Here is a 23,998-nt window from a genome sequence, read left to right on the forward strand (position 1 = left end):
GAGGGCAAAGACCCTATCTCACTCACCGCTAAATTCCCATAGCCAAGCAGTATCGGACACGTAAGCGGGTCTTGCCAAAGAACTGCAGCTTGAATGGTAACCACAAAGACTCCTTAGGTTGGAACCAACTGATGAGAGCTAGAATCTAGTTGTTCCTACTGTAACCTGCGGTAAAAAAAAACGGCTGTGGTCTGTGAAGAATACACCAAAAGGTACCCAGAGAATTCAATTCAGTCTCTCTGAAAGAAACTTCTGGAGCCCCAAGACAGTAACAGGTATACTTTGGTCAGACTACAGATATAGCCCTAAAAGTACAATGCTGTGAGGAGAGAGAGGGAAGAAGTGAATAAATGGTACAAAACATATACTGAATGCATACTGTGTGCATATCAGAAAAGCTCAGGGAGTTTTACAGATGAAGCAATAAGGGACAGATTAAATAACTCTCTTAGTCTAATAGCTAGTATATGGTTAAATCTGGATATATCTGATGCTACAGCCAAGAGCTTTCCACCCTATTTTACCTTGACTTCCTCCAGGGGTGAGCTGGCTTCCAGCTAACCTTATCTAGAGAGGAGACAACTATCCCGCCTGTCCATACAAGTCAACTTGCTAGGCATGTTTCTTAGAGTTAATTAGTTAACTGGAACTATAGCTGAATGGGCTCATGAATTTCATGTCCTTGAGAGAGCCCACGGGAACTTAAACCTGGGGGAACTGGCTGAGTTTCCAGACCCACAAAGCTGCCAGCCAGTGACCAAGCCATCAGCTGAGGCAACTCTCTTGGCACAGTGTAGGTCAGGGCTGGGGGAGCAAAAGAAAACCCAGGCATGATCTCTACAAGCCCCCAACGAGCTCTCTTTGGAGATTGCAAAGGAGGTACCAAGGGCCTCTCCCACTCTGAGCTCTGTCAGTAATGTACAGAACTCTCTTTGAAGGTAACCTAATTTTGATTTAAGTAGAAATAGAAAAGGTAAAAAAATGAAGGATTTCTGCTTGGTCTTCAGAAGCAACTGAGCCTTTCTTCCATGTTGCCCACCACCTCTCTAGAGCTTCCAGAGACCTTCTATACCCATGGTGCCAGGGGCAGGAGAGCAGAAAGGGCAAGAGGATTTTCAGGGTTGTATTCTGAAGAGACCAGTGGTGAGGATCAGCCAGTGTTTCTAATGGAAGTGAATACCCTGGACAAACTCAGGGGAAGCTAAGTAGTACTAAAACACAGTCTCCCAGGGTTGTCTGTTTATTTCACCTCCCATGTGAAGGCTTTCGATAGTTAACATTGTTCCCCCCCACCTCAAAGCTTAGGAAAGCTGATGATTCACCCAGGTGCACAACAGCTGCTGGGAAGACCTGTGGGAAGGGGCCACCCGGCAAAGGTAGGCAATGTATGGTGAGGAAGGTCTCCCAGGAGTGCCCTACATGCCAAGCCATATGTTGTCAGGATATTAATCCAAACCCATCTTGCATACTTTACAATGTTTACTCTCTCTGGGATGTGGAGCATTAAATTATATCCAAGAACAGCATGAGTCCTTCCAGTTCTATTCCACACTTACTTCTTTGCTAAAAAGATTTGTAACCTAGAAACAAAGCCCTTTGCCTAACAGCAGCAATAATACTCAGCAAAGAAAAGAAAAAAGAAAACTGTTAATTCAAGCTTCCCTAACAGATACTGCTCCAACGAAGCCTTGGTTTACCCTAAGTAGAAATTGGAGAAACCTATTACTGACCACTTTTTTCCAGAGAAGACAGGCCTATATCACTGAGAGTCCTGAAGAGGTGAAAGCTAAAACCGAAAAAATAAAGCACAACACCACAGCTCTGCTCTCGCCCCAACAGAAACAGCTCTGAAAACCTGTAAGAGAATTCCAAAAAGGGAAGACTACCTCACTGACATAAGCACTAAGAGCAAGGAGCAGGAATATGAAGTAAGGCTACCTGCAGTAGTCACAGCCCTACCCTAACCGTACAACCCTCAGTAAGTATAAGTAATTCAGACTCTCTAAACTTCAATTTCTCATCTCTGTGAAATGGGGATGTTTTAAAGATCCGTTATTTGAAGGCCTTTTTTTTTTTTTTTTAAGATTTTATTTATTTGAGAGAGAGCATGAGCAGGGAGAGGGCAGAGGGAGAAGCAGGCTCCCCGCTGAGCATGGAGCCCAATACAGGACTCCACCCCAGGACCTGAGCCGAAAGCAGACGCTTTACCAACTGAGCCACCCAGGCCCCTCATGAAAGCCCTTTATAAACAGCAAAATGTTGAGCGTACTTTAGGCCTGATAGTTATTCTGAAGACCTCTGGTTGAGAAAGCCTAAGACACTTCTGAGGAACAGAAAAACAAGGCTATCACCTCCAAGGGACAATCTACAGTTACTGGTTCTAGGTGTTTACAGAGAACCCACAGTTAAGGAATAAAGTGAGGACAGAGTGGAATTTGAAGAGGAGACCACACTTGAGTCTGCCCAGGGACATTTTTTAAAATATTAGCAATATATGCACACAGCTCAAATTTGAAAAAGCACACAAAGGTATGCAATGAAAATTAAGTCTCTCTTCCCCCTCACTGCCCAGCCACCCAGGGCCCCTCACCAAAGACAACACTCTTTTCAGTTTCTCATCCAATCAGCTTATTTCTGCCTCAGATGGAGGTATCAATGGTGGTAACACCTTCAAACCTAAAAGGTAATGCCAAGCAAGTAAGCTCTGCCAGAGGCCTTAGGGACTATGAAAAGAACAGGGCAGCCAGAGGGTAAGATATTGCCCTGCAAAAGCCTCCATGGAGGTACAGATCTCCTCCTGGCTATTATACTGCTTTGCCCCCTGGCTAACCACATTTAGGCAATAACTTTGTACAATATACCTCCCTTTCACTTGTGCTGGTTCATTCAGAACTCCTCAGAGAAGCCATTAACAGGAATGATTCCTGGGACCTCAGTCTGTAACCAGACTGACCACCAGACCCTCAGAAGTAGCCTAGAAGCAAGAACCATCAAACCTGCCTCAGCAGAGGCTGGGCAAAAGGGTAAAAATCACCTAAGTCCCTGGGTCACCATCTTTCTAGGGACAGAATACAAGGGAGGATGAAGCAAAATAGGAGGTCTCTGCAGGACTTAGCTCAAGAGACTACGTTACTACCCACAGAAAATAAGAGGACACGCTCAACCAAACCTAGGCTTTCAACAGAACTCCCTCAAAAGCTTTCAGGTTATGTCTTCCGCTTCCTTTCTTCTTCCACAAGGAGCTTAAATATGCAAATTTCAGGCTCTACCCAAAGATCACAGATGGGTAGCCTTGATGCCAAATCTGGACCACAGATGTACTTTGGTAGTCCCTGGGGATTTCACATAAAAATCCCACTTCTCTTGTAATGTAAGGTAAGGACACTAGAGCCACACTCACTCATGACGATAGGCTGAGCAGCAGCTGCCCTTTATGGAACACAGGAGCCCTCCAGTTTGACACAGGCCCACCACTCCCTATGGCTCACACTGGCTGTCCCCTACCTGACCCTGAAAACACCTTCGAGTTGGAGACCCCTGGCCAGTGAGTGACAGAGGAGGCTGAGGTAGGCACATCGGCTGACAAAGAGCAGGACTCCTAAATTCATAAGCACTTACTAAACACCCTCTATGTGCCAGGAACTGTGCTGGGGGCTGGGTACACAAAGAGAAATGAGGGATGCACTTTCTGCCCTCCAGGAATTTCTAATCCATTTGGGAAGAGGAGACTTATTCTACAGAATCGGACTGCTTCAGACACCAAGGGCTCTGGTAGTTGAGCATGCCAGATTCACTGTGACTAGGGTTCAAGGAATGCTCCAGGAAAGAATCGGGAATTGAACAGGACTGTTACCATTTCTCAGGCTTTCACGTATTTCTTCGTTCAACAAACATTTATGGTGTCCGTGTTACACTCAGCATTATGCTGGAGACACAAAATAAAGCATAGCCCATGTCCTTGAGAAGCTCATATAATAAGAGACAAAATAACTAACCAGGATAAAGTATGCCAAATTCTATAATCAAAGTGTTGCTATGGGGACACAGATGAGGAGGTATCAGGCAAGGCTCACTGAAGAAGACAGCTGTGCAGTTTAAGTCGGAAACAAAGGAGAGGGGACCTCTGGGCAAAAGAACTGGCCGAGTCACAAACATGAGGCATCTTCAGAGGGCCACATGGACCAGTCTATCAAGAGCAAAGGATACATGTGGGTAATGGTAGAGGATATAATTAAAGTGGTAGGACAGGGACACACCGTGAGAGGCACAGAACATCGGAACACCTGGACAACGGATGCATTTAGAATGTACTCAGCAGCAGCCAGGTGGTGCCACCGAAGGCTTCTAAGCATGAGTGTTCTCCAATGAGCACTGTATTTAGGAAGACCCCAAGGGGCAGTGGTACACAATGTCCTAAAGAAAACCAAAGTAAGGTGTAAGAGGAGCCTTCCATAATACCTCAGGAGCAGTTACAGGAAACAGGGGAAGCATTAAGACTAGGTAAGAAAGATACTGCAGGGGCGCCTGGGTGGCTCAGTTGTTAAGTGTCTGCCTTCAGCTCAGGTCATGATCCCAGGGTCCTGGGATCGAGCCCCGCATCAGGCTCTCTGCTCCTCGGACAGCCTGCTTCTCCCACTCCCCCTGCTGTGTTCCCTCTCTCGCTGTGTCTCTGTCAAATAAATAAATAAAATCTTAAAATAAAAGAAAGATACTGCAGAGGCTTGCCAAAAAATTTAAGACAATAGCATTTCTGTTTTTGGTTTTTTGGGGTTTTTTTTTTAAAGATTTTATTTATTTATTTGACAGAGAGAATGAGATAGAGCATGAGAGGGGGGAGGGTCATGGGCGCCTGGGTGGCTCAGTTGGTTGGGCGACTGCCTTCGGCTCAGGTCATGATCCCGGGGTCCTGGGATCGAGTCCCGCATCGGGCTCCTGGCTCGGCGGGGAGCCTGCTTCTCCCTCTGACCCTCTCCTCTCTCATGCTGTTTCTCTCTCGCTCACTCTCTAATAAATAAATAAATAAAATCTTTAAAAAAAAAAAAGAGAGGGGGGAGGGTCAGAGGGAGAAGTAGACTCCCTGCTGAGCAGGGAGCCCGATGCGCGACTCGATCCTGGGACTCCAGGATCATGACCTGAGCCGAAGGCAGTCGCCGAACCAACTGAGCCATCCAGGCACCCAAGACAATAGCATTTCTTTGAAGAGACTCTTTAATTTTTCTTTTTCTTTTTTTAAACCAATTCAGACTGGTTTTCCCACCCAATGATAAGGTTTTGGCCTATTTGTTTCATTCAGAGAAGTAAGGCACAGGCTGTAACAACGGTAACGACAGTACTCAGGTTTTGTAGAAACTCAGCTTGAGAGCAATATAATGAGGGGTAGTAGCTTCAGGGGCTTTTTCCCCACTCCCATCCCCACTGCTACACTGAACCAGTTGTAAATCTCAAAGAGAAAGAGTCAACTTGAACACAAAATCCGGGTCAGTGTATTTGCGCCTCCCCGACCTTTCACAAGGACCAGAAATGGGCATACAAATCAGAAGAAAGCCGTGACAGAAGTCAAAGTTCCCATAACGAGCTAATTGCTTCACGTCTGGCTGAAGAGCAGAAGGCAAGAGACAAGGAGAACATACTGTCAAAGGGCCCCAGGCAGACTCTGGACAGTCGGCCCTGGAAACAGGGCCCACTGGCTGGGACAGCCAGTTAAAGACAGCCCCAGAAAGGTGAGAACTAAGCCGAGTAAAGAAGAAGATGGCAGAGAAGCTTCAAAGTTCCTTGCTATTTGTGACTATTATTCAGCATGAGCCAGCTGTGACTCCTGATAATGAATAATCAAACAACAAAGGAGAACCATGAGAGACGATGGACTCTGAAAAACAAACTGAGGGTTCTAGAGGGGATGGGGGGTGGGAGGATGGGTGAGCCTGGTGATGGGTATTAACGAGGGCACGTTCTGCATGGAGCACTGGGTGTTATACACAAACAATGAATCATGGAACACTACATCAAAAACTAATGATGTAATGTATGGTGATTAACATAATAAAAAAAAGAAAAAAAACAACAACAAAGGAGACCGACAATGATGTGATGGTTAAGGTAACACTGGCTTAGTCAGCATAACTTATCCTGTAACCAAGTCTTGGGTCAGGAATTAGAAACTACTGTTGTTGACATAAGTGATAACACAGAGCACTTATACTATGCCAGAGGAACCACTTTCCATATGTATTCTCTCAAGTAATTCTCAAGACAGTTCCAAGAGGAACTATTACTAGTCCCATCCTACAGCTCATGAAATTAAGGCTTAGAGAAAATGAGTAACTTGTCCAGGACCTGACAGCTAGTAAGTAAACAGCAAAATATGACCAAGTAAGCTGACTCCAGAATGTTTGTGGTTTTTTTTTTTTTAAGATTTTATTTATTTGACAGAGAGAGAGAGAGCACAAGCAGGGAGAGCTGCAGACAGAGGGAGAAGAGAAGCTCGCTTCCCTGCCGAGCAAGGAGCCTGATGCGAGGCTCAATCCCAGGACCATGACCTGAGCCAAAGGCAGACGCCCAACCAACTGAGCCACCCAGGTGCCCCTCCAGAATGTTCTTAAACCACTCTGACACACCATTCATTCCCTTACTCTTTTTCTTTTAGTGATGTATCACGGGTTTGCTTTGGTCACCAGATAAGGTCCACTGGTGCACTGGCCCCATTCTTTACAGAACACCCTCAGAGCAGCCTGGCCTGAGCACTTGTTCTTTGTTTCTAAAATAGTGGGAAGCTTCAAATCTATTTCCTCTGGGGTAAGATCAAGAGGAAACACACTTCAACACGAAAAGGAAAGAAATCAGCATGACAGCCAAAAACCTCACCAGTGAAGGTTTTAAGATAATGAATAAAGCAGTCAGTGGAGGTGGGGACTTCTCCCTCCCTGGAGATTTTTAACTGCAATGGCATCTTGCATCTTTATAAGGCTTTAAATAATTTTAACAACTTCTACGGCCACCCTCTGTGAGTCCTCTGGCTTGAGTCTCAGCTCTGCCAGTAATATGCTGATGGCCCTAAAAAAGGTATATAGCCCATTTCACTTCTCTGGAACTCAGTTTTGTCATCAGTAAAATAAGAACCCATTGAATATAAAACTCAAGCACTGGAAGGTGACAGAACCACAAGGGAACCTCCTGACTCTTCACTCACCCAAGGAACCACCAACAGCCATTCCTTGGAATTGAACCAGACCCTGCACTCATGTTCCCAATAAAATTGATATAATGACCCCTAGGATGATGTGTTCCAGCCCATAAACACCATGATTTCAGACTTTAGCAGCTGGGCCCAAGGATGGCGACTTTGCTTCATGAATACAATTAAACCCAACTCCCCATGACCAGCAGTGGGGAGAGTCACAAAATCAACCTTAAATACCTTCCTTAGGATCCTGCCCCTTAAGTTTCCAACTCTACTACCAACTGAATTCAAAGTGTGACCAATCAATGTTGTCTGTATCAATTGTCCTACTTTATGTTACTTCCACTGAACTGAAGCCTGCTAGTTTTCTCAAGTTTGGTCAGATGGCTGCTGACCCCGTGGGAGCCTCACAGAAATGAGAGAGGCAAAAGCATGAAACTATTCCCAGACATAAAGAAATGCCCATTTAAAAGTCCATTGGTATCAGCATTCCTCACCTGACCAATGAGATACATCTGTGATTCTTCTTTCAGTTTCTAGAACTCCTCCCCTTCGTAAGACAGAAAAGGCAGACTACTTGCAGAAAGTCAAGTAGCTAGACATGGATCAGTTCACTGACTGCTGTGATACTCCTCTGCCTGGAATGATAAGTGGTAATTAAAAAGCACAACACCACCCTCAGTCAAGACACAGCCAGCAAGCAGACCTCAGAAACATACCCCTTCCCATTTCTCTGCGGCTAGGACATGTGACATGGACTAACCATCAGACATTACCCAACTTCCAGAAACACCTGAGCCAACACAGCAGGCTCAGCTGTGAAAAAGTAAGGCCAAGGAGGCATCAGAGAAATAGATGGTAAATGGAACACTTCAGAAGTCCAAGATTTGGGGAGCACCTGGGTGGCTCAATCAAGTGTCCAACTCTTGATTTCGGCTAGGGTCATGATCTCAGGGTCATGAGACTGAGCCTGGAGTTGGGCTCCGCAATGGGCATAACGTCTGCTTTAAGATTCCCTGTCTCCCTCTGCTCCTACCCTCCTCCTCTCTCCTTCTCTCTCTTAAAAAAAAAAAAAAAGTTTTTAAAAAGTCCAAGATTTGGAAGAAAATAAAAATAGTAAAGACTTGGGGGCGTCTGGGTGGCTCAATCGTTAAGCATCTGCCTTTGGCTCAGGTCATGGTCCCAGAGCCCTGGGATCCAGCCCCACATCAGGCTCCCTGCTTGGCGGGAAGCCTGCTTCTCCCTCTCCCACTCCCCCTGCTTGTGTTCCCTCTCTAGCTGTGCCTCTGTCAAATAAATAAAATCTTTAAAAAAAAAAAAAAAAGTAAAGATTAAGCTCAATTCTAGCCCCTTTGGAGAAGTCCAGGTAAAAATCATCACCTCTACCTCCACACATACTCCATTTCTTCTCCAACTCTCTTAACAGCATTAGGTTTTGAGGCAGACAATATGAAGTAACATCAGAAAAGGACAAAACAACTTCTGCTCTGAATTAGGAATATCATTAAGAAGGGGCGCCTGGGTGGCTCAGTGGGTTAAGCAGCTGCCTTCAGCTCAGGCCATGATCCAGGGGTCCTGAGATCGAGCCCCGCATCAGGCTCCCTGCTCAGTGGAGAGCCTGCTTCTCCTTCTCCCTCTGCCTGCAGCTCTGCCTACTTGTGCTCTCTCTGTCAAATAAATAAATAAAATCTTAAAAAAAAAAAAAAAGGAATATCATTAAGTAAAGCAGAAATGGCATTCTTACTAATCCCCATGCTTATAAACATGTAATGGCCAAGGAGTTTCCTGGGCCTGCAACACACTTTAGGCAACAGGCTCAGCGATTAGAAACAGCTCAGCTGGTTGGCAAATGGAACCAGGAGGGACATATTCACAGCTTTGATCCTTATAAAGGCCAAAGATTTTACCTCAAATCTTTCCATGACAGCCCTTAGCTACTGCCAGCCATCTCAGGAGAAGTCAAACAGGATGGGTAACAAGGGAACTAGACCTAAGGCACCACACCTTGGGAAAACTTAGTGAGCTCTTCAAGAGCAGGAATTCTTTCTCACTTTAGTGTCCTCAATATCTTCCACTGGACCTGGCACCTAGGAGGGCCTTAAGAAAATAAGGTGAATGGTCAAATATCCTGCTGATGAGAGCAGGCTCATGTTGAGAGGAGGAGGGTAGCATAGTGCAAAAGAAATCACTGTGGCATCAGAACTGGGTTGAAAGCCTGGCTACAACAAACTTTTTTTTTTTTTTTAAAGATTTTATTTATTTATTTGACACACAGAGAGAAAGCACAAGTAGGCAGAGAGAGAGGCAGAAGCAGGCTCTCCACTGAGCAGGGATCCCGATGCGGGACTCGATCCCGGACTCCAGGATCATGACCTGAGCCGAAGGCAGTCGCTTAACCAACTGAGCCACCCAGGCGCCCTACAACAAACTTTTTGACCTTGGCCAAGTCACTTAACTTCACTGAGCCTATTTTTTCTTCTGTAAAATGGGGTAATACCAATTATTTTACAAGGTTGATTGGAAGACTGGATGAGATAATGTTCTCCCACTTTTACTAGTCTGGTGTTGGGGTGGTAACAGGTGGATCTTTTGGATATAAAACATGCCTTGATGGCTGTATTAGAGAGAGAATATAGGTAAGACCATGCATTCTCAATGAGGGCAGTATCGCCCCCAAGCGGGGCAGGGAATGATTCTTCGGGAAGAAAAATCTTAGATATTGTAAGTTTATGGCCTTCCAAAGGGCCACAGTATAAGTGGATACATGGTATATCTGTGGTATTAAAATTCCATGGGGAGGGGACAATTAGGGGAAAAAGTCTCAAAAGGTGATAGTGAACAAAAGGTTGAGAATCACTTGATTAGATGTCTAAAGAGCTGACCCACTACCTTTAAGAACCTGACCACACTGGCACCCTGATCTCACACTTCCAATCTCTAGAACGGGGAGAAATGTATGTTTGCTATTTAAGCCATCCAGTCTATGGTATTCTATAGCGGCCCATAAGTGACTAAGACACATCTCAAAGCCTAAAGCACCAAACCCAAGGGCACTGTTAGGAGGATGAGAGCAGACATGGCCAGCCAACACAACCACACCCTTACCCACGCGCCACCGGGTGGAACCTGAAGGAAATACAAGTGTGTGCTGAACATGATTCTGTTGCTCCTCGATTCTGTCTCCAAGGTGGAAAATAGCACAAGGAAGGATGCCAAGTGTAAACCCTTCCTAAGTCAGTAAAATTCTGGGAGAATCTTCACATGTGTCCTGAGCAGCTTTTATCTTTTACGAGGTTCTTATTCCAAAGGCAAACTCAATTACTGTTGATGCTAGGAATCAGGGGTTACCCAAAGCCCCACCTGAATGGCAAGGGGCTATTCTCCTCCTCCCCTACTCAGCAGGGAAGCCCTCGGTGAAAGAACACGAAGAAAAGGGCAGGATACTGCCCCTTTAGACCACATATAATTAAAATAAGAAGCTCTGTGCTGTGAAAAACTAAGGCCTGCAGCTTAAGACTGACTCAGAGAAGGATAAAGTAGTCACCCTTGTTCAGAAAGAGAAAAGATTAGCCTCACAAGGACAGGTCTCCAAATTGACACCAAATCCAGGAGTTAGAGATGCCTGTGGTACAGAGCGTGAGCTAAGCACCAGCTGCAGCCCCAAAGAAAAATCCCCAGGAATACATGACCAAGGGGCTAGCATTGTAAGAATGTTCTGATCAGCTCTCCTGAAAAGAGGCTTACTCCAAGAGACTGGCAGACAGCCTCTGCAACACAGCTTCACTGAGGAAAGGATAGAAAATGAGTGGGGGGGAAAAAAGGCAAGAAGTAGGATGAAGTCAGAGCATGAATCGACAAAGATAATGCACTGTTCTCATTAATAGCAAATCTTCACTCTTTGAGGGTAGAAACGGTTACTGCATTCCTATGTCATTAATGTGTTCCTCCTCAACCATTCTTCCAAGTAAGCATTCCCATTTTTTTTAAAGAATTTTAAAGTAATCTCTATACCCAACATAGGGCTCGAACTTACAACCCCAAGATCAAGAGTCCCATGCTCCACTGACTGAGCCAGGCAGGTGCTCCAGTATTCCCATTTTTATGCAGTGGAACACTGAGCCTAAGAGGTGACTTGTGCAAGGTCATATGGCTAATAAGTGACAGATTCAAAACATGTTCACCACACACCAAAAATCTATTATGTCCACTTCAAAAGAACTTTTTACTCATCTGAAGACAAGTCGGGTGACAAGGTTGCTTTAACCAAGCCACTTGGGGGTAAAAAAAAAAAAAAAAAAAAACAACCAACAGTATGGTATTATGTATTAATGAAACTGATCACTAACATGGCTCAAAAATGTCTCTGAAGACAATCTCAGAGGTAGATTTTCAAAACTGCTTTGGACAATGACATATCACTTAAATAAGGCCACACTCCCACCACTCACACCTACACATACCACTCTAAAGGAGAACAGCAGTCAATGAAAAAGTTCTAGCATGTTTATTTTAAAACCCATGTTAACTTTTCAGTTTCGCTTAATTAGCCTTTTACTGGGTCAATGAAACACACCGACCCTCAAAGTTGGCCTCTGCAGAGGACTGGTCTCCAAAGACATCAGAAAAGGTCAAGAAAGCAGGAATCCAAGAACAAGGCAACTTTTCATTCCTGGGTCACCACAGCTGTACTAATATATTCCCCATTCCCACCCTCTGTAAAATGGGGCAATAAGTCTTTTCCGAAACCAATTTCATCATAACACCACATAATTAGCAGATTAAATTCATTAAACAACCAAAAGAAAAACATAAATCTGGTGTGGCAACACCTTCTTAAAAACCTAAGAGCCATATTCTCAACTGAAACCACACACCAACTTACAATCCATGTTATACATCAATCCTAACATCCTCATACCCTGGCTCCCATCAAAATCCTGTCCAAACCCCCAATCTGGCTATATTTTTATCAGACAACAACAAAAAAAGCTTGGGTGGAGTGAGAGCTAAAAAGACAAACAGATATAAAACAAAACATCTTTTACACTGTCAAAACAAACATTATTACTGTTTATAAACACATCAGTTTCTTTTCTTAGCAAACATGTAAGATTCATTCTCCCACTGCCTACCTACTCTGGGTTAATCTAACCCCTTCAATCCCCCCAAAGCAGTGTGTGGTTTTGTTTTGTTTTAGTGAGGTCAGAAAGCCACACAAGCTTGAATCAATGCCAGATATTTTAAATTTTTTAGTAGAAAACTGACATTACATATGGGGGGCAGTATTTTTTTTAAAGACATCAAACATCCCTCTAGCTTCTAGAGTGCAAAGAAACCCCCACTGGCCTCCCAGGTGTTAGGTGTTCTTTCCCAACGGATTCCCTCCAGTCTTCTACAGGAGAGACTCTCAAAGCAAGAATTTCAGGACCATCAGAAAGAGAATCACCTGGGGAGCACTGCAGGTGCCCATATTCCACTTTAAATGAAATCACTGAGTAGAGGCCAGGGATGTACACAACCTCCTAGGTGATTTGAAAAACACCAAAGTCTGAAATCCGTACTTCAAAGACAAGTCTTCCATCTACCGGGAAACAGGAAAACACATGTCAGGCGTGGAAATACGACGCGGGTAGAGGACAATTCCATATGGTGAAGACACATAGAGGCCTCGGCCAAGAACCAGAATGTCAACAAAGAAGCGGTTAAATGCAGAAACTGAGGGTGGGAGAAGGAAACAGGGAAGGAAGATGAAACAGAATCAAAAGCTAGTCTCGGAATCCCCACCGTCTCATCTCCTAGCACTTAAGAAAAGTTACTAGAGACGACCTGAACAGAAAAGGTAGGTAAGGCGACTCCTGGGCTCTGGCCAGGGTTCACTTGGTCGTCCCGCTTTGGAGGAACGAGATGTATTTGGGGGGGGGGGGTCCTGTCTGGGGACCCCGGTACAGTGCTGGGAACGCGCCGAGGCCGCCGGTGGGAGGAGGCTCGGACAGCGCCCGCAGCCCCCCGCCCACCTCCATGACCGGGCGGCCCTCACCGCCCCTACCTTCGGCTTCCCGCCCGCCAGCCGAGGGGCAGACACAACCCCCACAATTCCAGGCGGCGGCAGCGGCAACCAGCTCCCCATGCGCAGACGCGGCGGCGACCCTCTGAAGCTATGAGCGCGCAGTTATTACGTCACTCGCCGTCTCGCCCAATTGCCGCCTTCCAGAAAGATGTGCGGCCGCCTGCCTCTCTTTCCCGCTGGCAAAGTTAAGCCCCGCCTCTCTTCCCGCTTCTGCTAAGTCCCGCCTTCTAGCGCCACCTCTGAAGGAGTGATTTTCCCCTGTATCCCTCCGCCAGAGCGAGAGTCGTCTGAAAGAGATCCCCACGGACTTGATTTTGCTTCCAAGCCAGATCAAAATGGGACTTCGAAGTTTCATCTCTGATTTCCCAACAGTCTCATTTCTTTCTCGCGGAAGGAACAACAGAAGGAAACCAGAGGACGTGAGAAGTAAAGATAAATCAAGCTGTTGCCACTCAAAATGGGATACATCCGAGTCTCGAGCAGTAAAAATAGTCCTTTGAAAATTCGTGCGGATAGGTCACCAGCAAGTCATTTATTTTTTATATTTATATACTGTGTGAATTGACAACGACCAATCATTTTCAAAGTTATAGTCCTCCACAGCTCAAATTCTGCTCTACCCCCTGAATATCTCTTATGTGCCAGGTGCTGCGTATATGTTTACTTCTAATAACTTCCAAAGATCAGAGCTGTCATCCCCTTTTTATCGATGGGGAAGCTAAGGCTCAAAGAAGTTGAAGAACTTGTACAAGGTCATACAGTCATAAAACTGAGAATGTAAGGCAGATTTGGGTGCCTCCCAAAGTCCCCTTCTCTTTCTATATGATAAGACCTACCCCTTGCCCAGAGGAGTTTAATCTGACTAGTAAAATGGACTGCTCCCTCAGGCCCTGAGAGTCCAGACACAATGATTCCCAGACATTCAGGAGTGGAGAAAACGACAATCCAAACAAGCAGTAACTTCCGCCAAAGAGCAGGTATTCTCCAAGAGGAAACAATCAACCGGCCTCGAGTTCTTTTCCATTTCCAGTGTATTATGTGGGCTTCTAGCAGTTGATCTACTTTCTTGATTATGTTTACTTCAAACAGATGGGAAATTGACTTTGCAGCTGTGAGCAAACTTTGGTTAGTAGCCTGGGGAAGGAGAACAAGCCTTTGGGCAATAGTTGAGTGGGAAGTGCCAGGTTTTTTTCCGAAAGGTCTACATAGGTCACTTTCCTGGGACTGGGTGGGAAAGGACAGGTATCAGCTCACTTTTTCCATGGAACACCCAGGAGGCTAGCAAGAGTAGCCCAGGAATAATTCTAGCTTGTGTCACTGCCTAGTACCATGAGGATAAATAATAAATGTTCAAAAAATATCTAGTGCATCAATGGTAATTCACAGAATGAATATATAAATTACAGTCGAGCCTGATGCAGGTTATAAAAAGACATTAACAAAGTGCTACAAGAGTAATATGCCTATAAATATAATAAGCTCAAATATTAGAATGAATAAATAAATGCATGGGCCAAGAGAAGAGTCCAGCTGGACACAGGAGCCTGGCTTCGTTCTTGGGACAGATCTAACGAGGTAGTGTGTGGGGAAGGGAAATTCTGAGTCCCGCTAGCCCCCAAAGTTTGAAAAGACCTGAGAACCACCTTCCCAGGAGACCTACCTCTGAGCTCAAGCCTCCTCAGCTGCTAAAACCAGTGTGCAAAGCTAGGCCTAGGCAGACAGCCCCTACTTTCACAGCTTGCAAACAAGGAGGACCACTGTAAAAGTGGGAAGTTTGAAGTCCAGGGAACGGAGTGGGTGGTGGGATCACAGAAGTCTTTTCTCTGTTTCCTATTACTCTTGGAATTGGGCAGAAATAAGTTTTAAATTTCCTTTTAAATAAGTAAACAACAAACAAAAACCCACCTCTTCTTGCAGCTTTATAGGAGAGCTTTGAAGATCCCTCTTCCACTCCTCAGAGGAGCAGAACCTTGGAAGGGTAGAAAGCCTGAGAAATAACCTTCAACCTGACCACCATCAATCAAAGGAAACTACAGCATCCATCCCCAGAGCCCTGCTAGGCAGAGATTTAAATGATCAATCTAGCCTCCCTCAACAAGCAAATGTGTTGAGTAGATCATTTCTCCTCTGATCAGCCATTCTCAAGTAAGCTCCCATAAGCCTGATACTCAGTTGTGTGAAAGCATTCCTGGCATCAGGAATCGGCTCCCTGCTCTCTCTGGATGGGCCTAGAATGTTGAGCATGGGGGGCAAGAGCCCCAGCTCTGTCTCACCACCATATTGTCCTGTCCTGCTTCCTCCTCTCTGTACCCCTCCCCCCTCAGCTTTTTAAAAAGATTTTATTTATTTATTTGACTGAGAGATAGAGAGCACAAGTAGGCAGAGCTGCAGGCAGAGGGAGAGGGAGAAGCAGGCTCTCCGCTGAGCAGGGAGCCCGATGTGGGGCTCGATCCTAGGACCCTGGGATCATGACCTGATCCAAAGGCAGACGCTTAACCAACTGAGCCACCCAGGTGCCCCTTACCATACACTTTAAATCCTGCTGCCAGAAATCCCTTCTGGACTCCAGACATTTTATTCACTTGAATATGAATACCAAGCTACATACCATCCATTGGCTATGGGGATACAGCTGGGAAATAGTCCCATTGGGTTCTTACCTTCAAAGAGCTCATGGTCAGATAAGAGACACAGAAATGTAAACAGATCAGATCAACACAGTCCAACAAGGACTATAAAACAGAAGTATTAACAGAGCTATAAGAAGCCCACTCAGTTCACATTGCTGTCTTTCTTTCCAAATCCCTTATGTGAGTACATCTTTTCCCCATTCATCATGTTTGCTCCAGACAGCCCTTTGAGGCAGAGGGGGCAGATTTTATTCCCATTTTACAGATTAAAAAAACCTCCTTGAACTCATCAGATCTATGTTGTCCAATATGTTAGCCAATAGCCACATGTAGTATTTAGATTTAAATTAATTAAAATGAAATAAAATTTAAAACTCAGTTCCTTAGTCACAGTAGCCTCATTTCAAGTGCTCAAGAGCCACATGTGGCTAATGTCTACCATATCAGACAGCACTGATTACAGAACAGTTCTGTCATCACGGAAAGCTCTATTGGACAATAGCACTTTAGAGGTCCTGAGAGGCAGTGAGAGGACAGGAATGTGAAGTCAGAGCTCTCAGTGTTGCCAGAAAAGCTGAGTAGGGCCGCCAACATAGAAGAAGCAAGAAGCTGAAGGGCACTGCCAAGGAGACCAAGAGGAACTGCCCTTCTAAACTGGGGTCCTCTCCTTCCTGGGCTGCACTCAGATGGTGTGGGTTGCAGCAGCCACGGCAGGGCAGAAACCAGATGATTTCTACACTAAAATCTGGGCACATCTGAGCCCACATAAGCAGCTTCCTTGGGGGAACTCAGGAATTCTAGGTATCTCGACTCCGGGAAACATCAAGGACCCCAGTGACTGTATTTTCCTCTGTTTCTGGTTCATCTCTGAAGGCCTCATTAGCAGAAAAGAAAAAATAACAAAACAGCCCCTGTGAAAGGGATGTGAGGCTCTGTATGGCAGCCTCTAACGTGCTAGAAGGCCTTGGCAGCTCCAGGGGGCTTCGGCCAGAAAAGTCAGTAAATTTAAGATGCATTTGCTCTCAGCTAAACAGGTTTCTCTAGTTCAAAAGAAAAGCACTCAAAAGAAGAGACCTACAAGACAGACAAAATTTCAAAGGGTTCTCACCAAACACCTCCCACTGAGGCCAGGGCAAACCCCAAGAACCATGATTCTGTCTCCAGAAACACCTTCAACCACACCCCTACTCAGGGACACACACATCTGACACAAATGCAGGTACCCACAAAGACAGCGAACCACAGGAACACACACACAGGGCGAACACGGCTAAACCCTGTTCCTGTTATCCACTGCTGCATGACCAAGCATCCCAAAACAATCATTTATTTAGCAGTTTGGGTAGGGCTTGGCAGGGAAGAATCAACTCTGCTCTGTGCACTGTCAGCTGGCATGGTTCATTGAAGGCAAGATGCTCACTCACATGGCTGGCAGTTGATGCTGGCTGTCGGTTGGGACCTCAACTGGTACCGTCAGCCAGGACACTGGCAAGTGGCCTCTCCCAACAGCTGCTTGGCCTCCTCACAGTTTGGTAGCTGGTTTCTAACAATGAGCAGCCCAAGAGAACAAAACATAAAAGTGCATGATATTTTTATGATCTAGCTTCAGAAGTCACAGAGCATCTTTTCTGCCATGTTCTATTGGTTGAGGGAGTCACAGAGGTCTGTCCACATTGAAGGAGAAGGAAAGAGAGATTATCTCTCTATGGAAGAAGTTGACATCATATTGTAAGGAGAACATGAGGGATGGGATGTATCATGGCAGCCATCTCTGGAAACTAGCCACAAGCCCCACACCCTGGCACAAACACCCACAGTCGTGCACACAGCTTACACATCTAGAGTCATACACAGTGCACAGATGTGTTTATACATGTACATAAATGAAAACATCCTGCGTTCACATATATGAACATGTCACTTAATGTTATGCCCTTTGCCATGTATATATTTCTTACATAATTAAACAATTAGATGTGTCTAGGGAAACATGAAAACATACACATGGAGAGTAGCCTTGGACATCAATCAGAGACCCTAAGGAAACCAGATTGGGAGCAGATGGAGTATAACCTAGATGTGAGCTGTCCCCTCACCCTGCTCCATTTCCCCACCAAGAACCCATGGCTGCACAACCATCAGTGTGAAATGCAAAATTTACTGCAGGTATCACAGGGGTGATGGAGGAGAATGTTAATCTCACACACCCCACAGCAGACAACCTGGAAGCCTACCTGAGCAGTTCTTTCCTGCCAAGTCCCTGTCTCACTTCTATCACTCCGTGAATCATTTTTTATCTTTTCTTTCCCTTGCATGGTATCCAGTCAGCCAGTTCACATCTCCGTCTCCTGGATTTTCCCTCAAGCCTCCAAACTCTTCACCCCTTTATCATACAGGGCTGTTCACATTTGCCCAGATCCATTAGAAAGGGTTGATGTAAAGACAGACAGGCAGAGATTGGAGCTGGAACCAAGGTGGTCTGAAGACAGGTTACTCTCTCATCTCTCCTTCTCACGGACCACCTGTCCTCTTGCTCTTGTCATCTGCATCACACCAAGATGTATGACTGGCCAAGATGGTTTAACTCTACATTCCAAATTTGGGCTGAGTCAAGTTGACTGGAATAGTTCATTGCAGTCTCGACCCCCATACACACACACCTGGAAGATCCCAAAGAACAAGCCACTGCTGGGCTGTTGTAGGGCAGCCTATGTGGGCCCTCTCCTAGTCCAATCTGTGCCTACCCCTACACAAGGGCCAGGGCTGCTTCTCCAAGCAGAGAGCTGCAGAAAGGATGTTGTCTGCTATAGGGGAATCCTGGGTATGATAGGCACAGTGACTGACTGTGCCTGCACCTGCTAGCACAGTCCTGGGTCAGGAAGCCAATAACGGGGGAAGCCTTCCCTCCTCTGACACTGTTCCTAATAAAGGTTCCCAAGCACCAAAGCTTTGGGAGATCACATTTGGAGAATAAGTCTGGCTCTGTGGCATGTCTCAGAATATTAGATCATCAAATCCAGCATCATTGTCAGAAGGGGAGCCTGGATTTGGGACTGTGGAGCAGTTTAAGAACAGGCTTCGGAATCGGAAAGATGGCTCAAATCCCAACTGCCCCTCACTAGCTAAGCAAGTGCTCTAACCATAACCTATCTTACGGGGATGTTTCCCTAGCTGTAACATGGAGATAATCCTAGTATTCCCTTCAACAACTGTTATGGTGATTAAATGAGATAATATATGTAAAGCATTCAGCCCAGTGCCTGGCACAGTAAGTGCTGAATTGATCTTAGTTACTAGTACTATTCTTTTCCAGGCCTGTTGGTTACACGGACATGGTGCTAGAAAGTGGGTAAAGTTAAATCACACATAAATACACATACGGAGGGTGCCTGGGTGGCTCAGTTGGTTAAGCGACTGCCTTCAGCTCAGGTCATGATCCCGGAGTCCCGGGATCGAGTCCCGCATCGGGCTCCCTGCTCGGCAGGGAGTCTGCTTCTCCCTCTGATCCTAACCCCTCTCATGTGCTCTCTCTCATTCTCTCTCTCAAATAAATAAATAAAATCTTTAAAAAAAAATACACGTACGGATACTTAACTCACACAGGAGATCCTGCTTTATATTCCCACTTAACATTCTAATTATTCCACTGGCAGACCTATACATACCACACACACATTATATATCATGCCCAGGCTATATATGGGCTTTTGTGGAAAGGTTGGAAGAATGGGTATTACTCAAGCAGACAAACCCTTCCTCTGGTCAAAAACGAGGCATACATGAAATGAAAGGCATGGGAGTGTCCCTGGAACAGAGGGTCTTGGGAGCTCTTCTGGAGAAGGCATACTGCATTTTCTGGGCTGGGTGAGGATGACAAGTTGAATGTGGTTTTTCTCAGCAGCGTCTTTATTACTGCATATGTTGGAGCACACAATAGGCCAGCTCAGGCCGCAAGGGGCTGGCCACAAGCAACTCATCATTCTTATTTGTTTAGCTAGTGTGGCTTCCCATTTCCCCATGGCCTCTGCAGAGACACCCAGAGTGGGAGGCATCGGCACCAAGATCATTATGGAATTATGAGTCTGATCGAACCATCACTAGAGCCGCTGTGGGGAAATAAATCTTCCCTGGCTAGAACTGGATTGCATAGCCACAGGAACCCTACCTCATTCTCCTAATGCCTGCTTCTCAGTGACTGGCAGGGGTAAGAGATGGAGAGCTGGGTAAGGTTGAGGGGTCCTTCTCCAGGGCAGGGGATCTAGGGGCTCTAGCCTTGTCAGTTGCCCACCCTGGGCAACAATGAGAATAACAACATTAAACAGAATTTCGCAGTTTAGAAAGCTTTCTCAGGTACGCCTTTTTTTTTTTTTTTAAGATTTTATTTATTCAACAGAGAGATAGAGAGCACAAGCAGGCAGAGAGGCAGGCAGAGAGAGAGGGAGAAGCAGGCTCTCCGCTGAGCAGGGAGCCCGATGCGGGACTCGATCCCAGGACCCTGGGATCATGATCTGAGCCGAAGGCAGCCACTTAACTGACTGAGCCACCCAGGTATGCCATTTAATTCTCATGGAAAGCCCGTGAAATGCAGGTGTTACTGTTCCTCATTAACCAAAAAGGAAACTGAATTTCAAATACTCTGAGAGAGATGTAGCATAGTGCCAGGACCATGGTAGCCCCCAAATGGAACACGTGGAATGGAATGCTCCTAAGGGTCCAAGGAGACCCTTTGTTCTAGTTCCAAATCTAATACTTTCATATTATAAATAGGTCAGATTCCACCTATTACAGTGCATCCATTAGTTAACAAATTTATTGAGTTCATGTGCCAGGTCCTGTGCTAAGAGCTGGGTATTTAATGGTGAGTAGCAGGCTTAGTCTTGAAGCAGATTAAAGGTAGTCTCAAACTCTTTGCACTCCCATGATTGAGAGGTGGGATATATATCCCATACCTGTGACTCTAGATTGCTTTGACCAATAGAGTACAGAAGAAGTGACGCTATACAGTTTTAAGCCCATTCTTTGAAAGCTTCCACACTGGTCTCTTAGAGCCCTAAGCCATTCTGCAGTAAGGCCATCCACTCTGATAGTGAGACAGCATGCAGAGAGAGGGGCCCCACTGAGCCGAGCCTTCCAGCCACCCCATCAAGGTACCAGACTTGAGTGACGCCTTCAGACCAAGGTACCAGACTTTGAGTGACACACTTTCAGACCAGACCAGCCTCCAGCTGAGTGCCACTGAGAGGCCCCAGTCAACATCACATAGAGCAGAAGAATCATCCAACCAAACCCTTCCTGGATTACTGGCATACAAAATCATGAGCTATAACAAACTGGCTGTTGTTATGATCCATAATAGGCAAAGTTTCCCTAAGAAGGGCCAGATAGTGAATATTTTAGGCCTTGCAGACCATGTACTGTCTCTGTCACACAGTGTTCTTGTTCTGGGTTTTTAAAATAACCCCTTAAAGATATAAACACACACACACACACTCTCTCTCTCTCTTTCTCTCTCTCTCTCTCTCTCCCTCTCTCTCTCTCTCCTAGTTTTCTAGTTGTACAAAAACAGGCCGTGAGCTAGATCTGGCCCATGGTCCCACTTTGCCAAACTCTGTTTTAAGCACTAAGATTTGAGGCAGTTAGTTACCTAGAAACAGCTAACCAGAAGAGTCCTTTCCTGCATGAGGCTAAACAACTGCAAATAAGACAGACATAAAACAAACGAATAATAATTAAATAACCGCATAAAGGAGATGGGCCAGGCTCAATGGGATTTAATGTCACTGAGGGTTTTAGGAAAGGCTTCCCCCAAAAGGCAACATTTAGGCTGAGACTTAAAGAGAAACCCCATACCCATTAGCAGTCACTCCCCATTCCCTTCCTTCTAGTCCCTGACAACCACTAAGCTTCTTTCTCTGTCTCCATAGATTTGCCTATTCTGGATATTTCATATAAATGAAATCATACATACATCTTTTTGTGAATTTTTTTTTTCACTTAGCATATGTTTTCAAGGTTCATCCATGCGGTAGCATGCATCAGTACTTCTTTCCTTTTTATGACTGAATATCATTCCTATTGTATGGACACAACATTTTATCTGTTCATCAGACAATGGACATTTAGATTGTTTCCATTTTTTGGCTGTTATAAATAACACTGCTATGAACATTCACATGAAAGTTGTTTGCACACCTGTATTCAATAGCCTTGGGTATATATTGCGGAGTGGAGTTTTGAGAGCATGTGGTAACTCTATATATGCCTCCATTTTTTTTTTAATTTTATTTTATCATGTTATGTTAATCACCATACATTACATCATTAGTTTTTGATGTAGTGTTCCATGATTCATTGTTTGCGTATAACACCCAGTGCTCCATGCAGAACGTGCCCTCTTTAATACCCATCACCAGGCCAACCCCTCCCCCCAGCCCCCTCCCCTCTAGAACCCTCAGTTTGTTTCTCAGAATCCATAGTCTCTCATGATTCGTCTCCCCCTCTGATTTCCCCCCTTCATTTTTCCCTTCCTACTATCTCCTTTTTTTTTTTTTAAACATATATTATTTGTTTCAGAGGTACAGGTCTGTGATTCAACAGTCTTACACAATTCACAGCGCTCACCATAGCACATACCCTCCCCAATGTCCATTACCCAGCCACCCCATCCCTCCCACCCCCCTGTATGCCTCCATTTTTTAATCAATAACTATGGGTTAGAGGATAGACTGGTCTAATTGGTTTAAACCTAAGTCACATGCTCTATTCCTGGTGCTCAGGGTGGAGTCAGTTTCACTAGAACTACATGGACTGAGGAGAGAATGATGGTTCATCAGAAGGAAATGAGGTACAGTTACCAGATGGAAAGTGAATAGACTCTAAGCAGCAAATCCACAGATGACCACTGCAAATAGCTACATTTATTGAATGCTTACTGTAAGCCAGACACTGGGCTAAGTGATGTGGGAAACAAAGGCAAAAAAAAAAAAAATTAAATTTCCTTGGTACTTACAACCCATTGACAAGTCCTTGAAATGGGCAGAGCAAACTTCCTCTAGGAACTCAGTTGCCTCAATGTTGACACTTTACTAAGAGCAAAGGCAATCTTAGCTTAATATTATCCTGACCCCCCCCCCCCAGGATCCTCTAAGTCTACTTTAACCTATAAAAATTCCTTTGGCAACTTCCTTTATCTCTACCCCCCAAGATATATGTTAGCAATCATCCTCCAAGCATATGGACCACTGATACACATCTGAAGGGTCTCATGACTAAGGTTTCACTGAACAGTAAATGACCTTTTCCTAACAGTAGCTAGCCCCTTCAAGGTCCTGGAAACCTTGCTTCCAAATTTCCTTAGAGACTTATGCTATCCCTAACCCCCTCCTAACTTGAAAGTATATAATCAGCCAATCCTCACAATCCCAGTGCAGCTCTTTTTGCCCATGGATCTTGTCCCCGTGCTTTAATAAAACAACCTTTTTTTGGGGCGCCTGGGTGGCTCAGTCGTTAAGCGTCTGCCTTCGGCTCAGGTCATGATTCCAGGTCCTGGGATCGAGCCCCGCATCGGGCTCCCTGCTCCGCGGGAAGTCTGCTTCTCCCTCTCCCACTCCCCCTGCTTGTGTTCCCTCTCTCGCTGTGTCTCTCTCTCTGTCAAATACATAAATAAAATCTTTAAAAAAAATAAAAAATAAAAAATAAAACAACCTTTTTTGCACCAAAGAAGTCTCAGGAATTCTTTCTTGACCATTTGCTCCAAACCCCAACATTTCCACATCACTAAATATATGCATCATCTCATTTAATCTTCATAGCAATCTCCCAAGGATTCTGTTACTAAGTTTCAGAAAAATTGAGTAAGTTGTCTGAGTCTGTATAGCTGGGAGGTGGGAATTGGAACCAAAGTCTGGTTGCAAAGCAAAGTGTCAAAGAAAAAAACCGATTCTGAGCCATGTTGACGAATTTTTTTTAAGTAGGCTCCATGCCCAGCATGGGGCTTGAATTCATGACCCTGAGATCAAGACCTGAGCCAAGACCAAGAGTCAGATGCTTAACTGACTGAGCCACACAGGTGCCCCACCGATTCTGAGCTATGTTAAAATATATCTGCTAGAGGCTCTTTTATTT

General features: G+C 45.1%; 1 protein-coding gene across 1 annotated transcript in view; it reads right to left on the reverse strand.

Annotated features, from left to right (window-relative positions):
• Nucleotides 1-13,322, reverse strand: part of SIL1 (SIL1 nucleotide exchange factor) — a 210,462-nt gene extending 197,140 nt beyond the window's left edge. Inside the window, exon 1 of the mRNA XM_021701868.1 lies at nucleotides 13,224-13,322. The gene's annotated coding sequence lies outside the window, so the exon portion shown is untranslated. The remainder of the gene's footprint in view (nucleotides 1-13,223) is intronic.
• Between the last annotated feature and the right edge of the window lie 10,676 nt (nucleotides 13,323-23,998).

Source organism: Neomonachus schauinslandi, chromosome 7, assembly GCF_002201575.2.
Source record: "Neomonachus schauinslandi chromosome 7, ASM220157v2, whole genome shotgun sequence".
Lineage (NCBI taxonomy): Eukaryota > Metazoa > Chordata > Mammalia > Carnivora > Phocidae > Neomonachus > Neomonachus schauinslandi.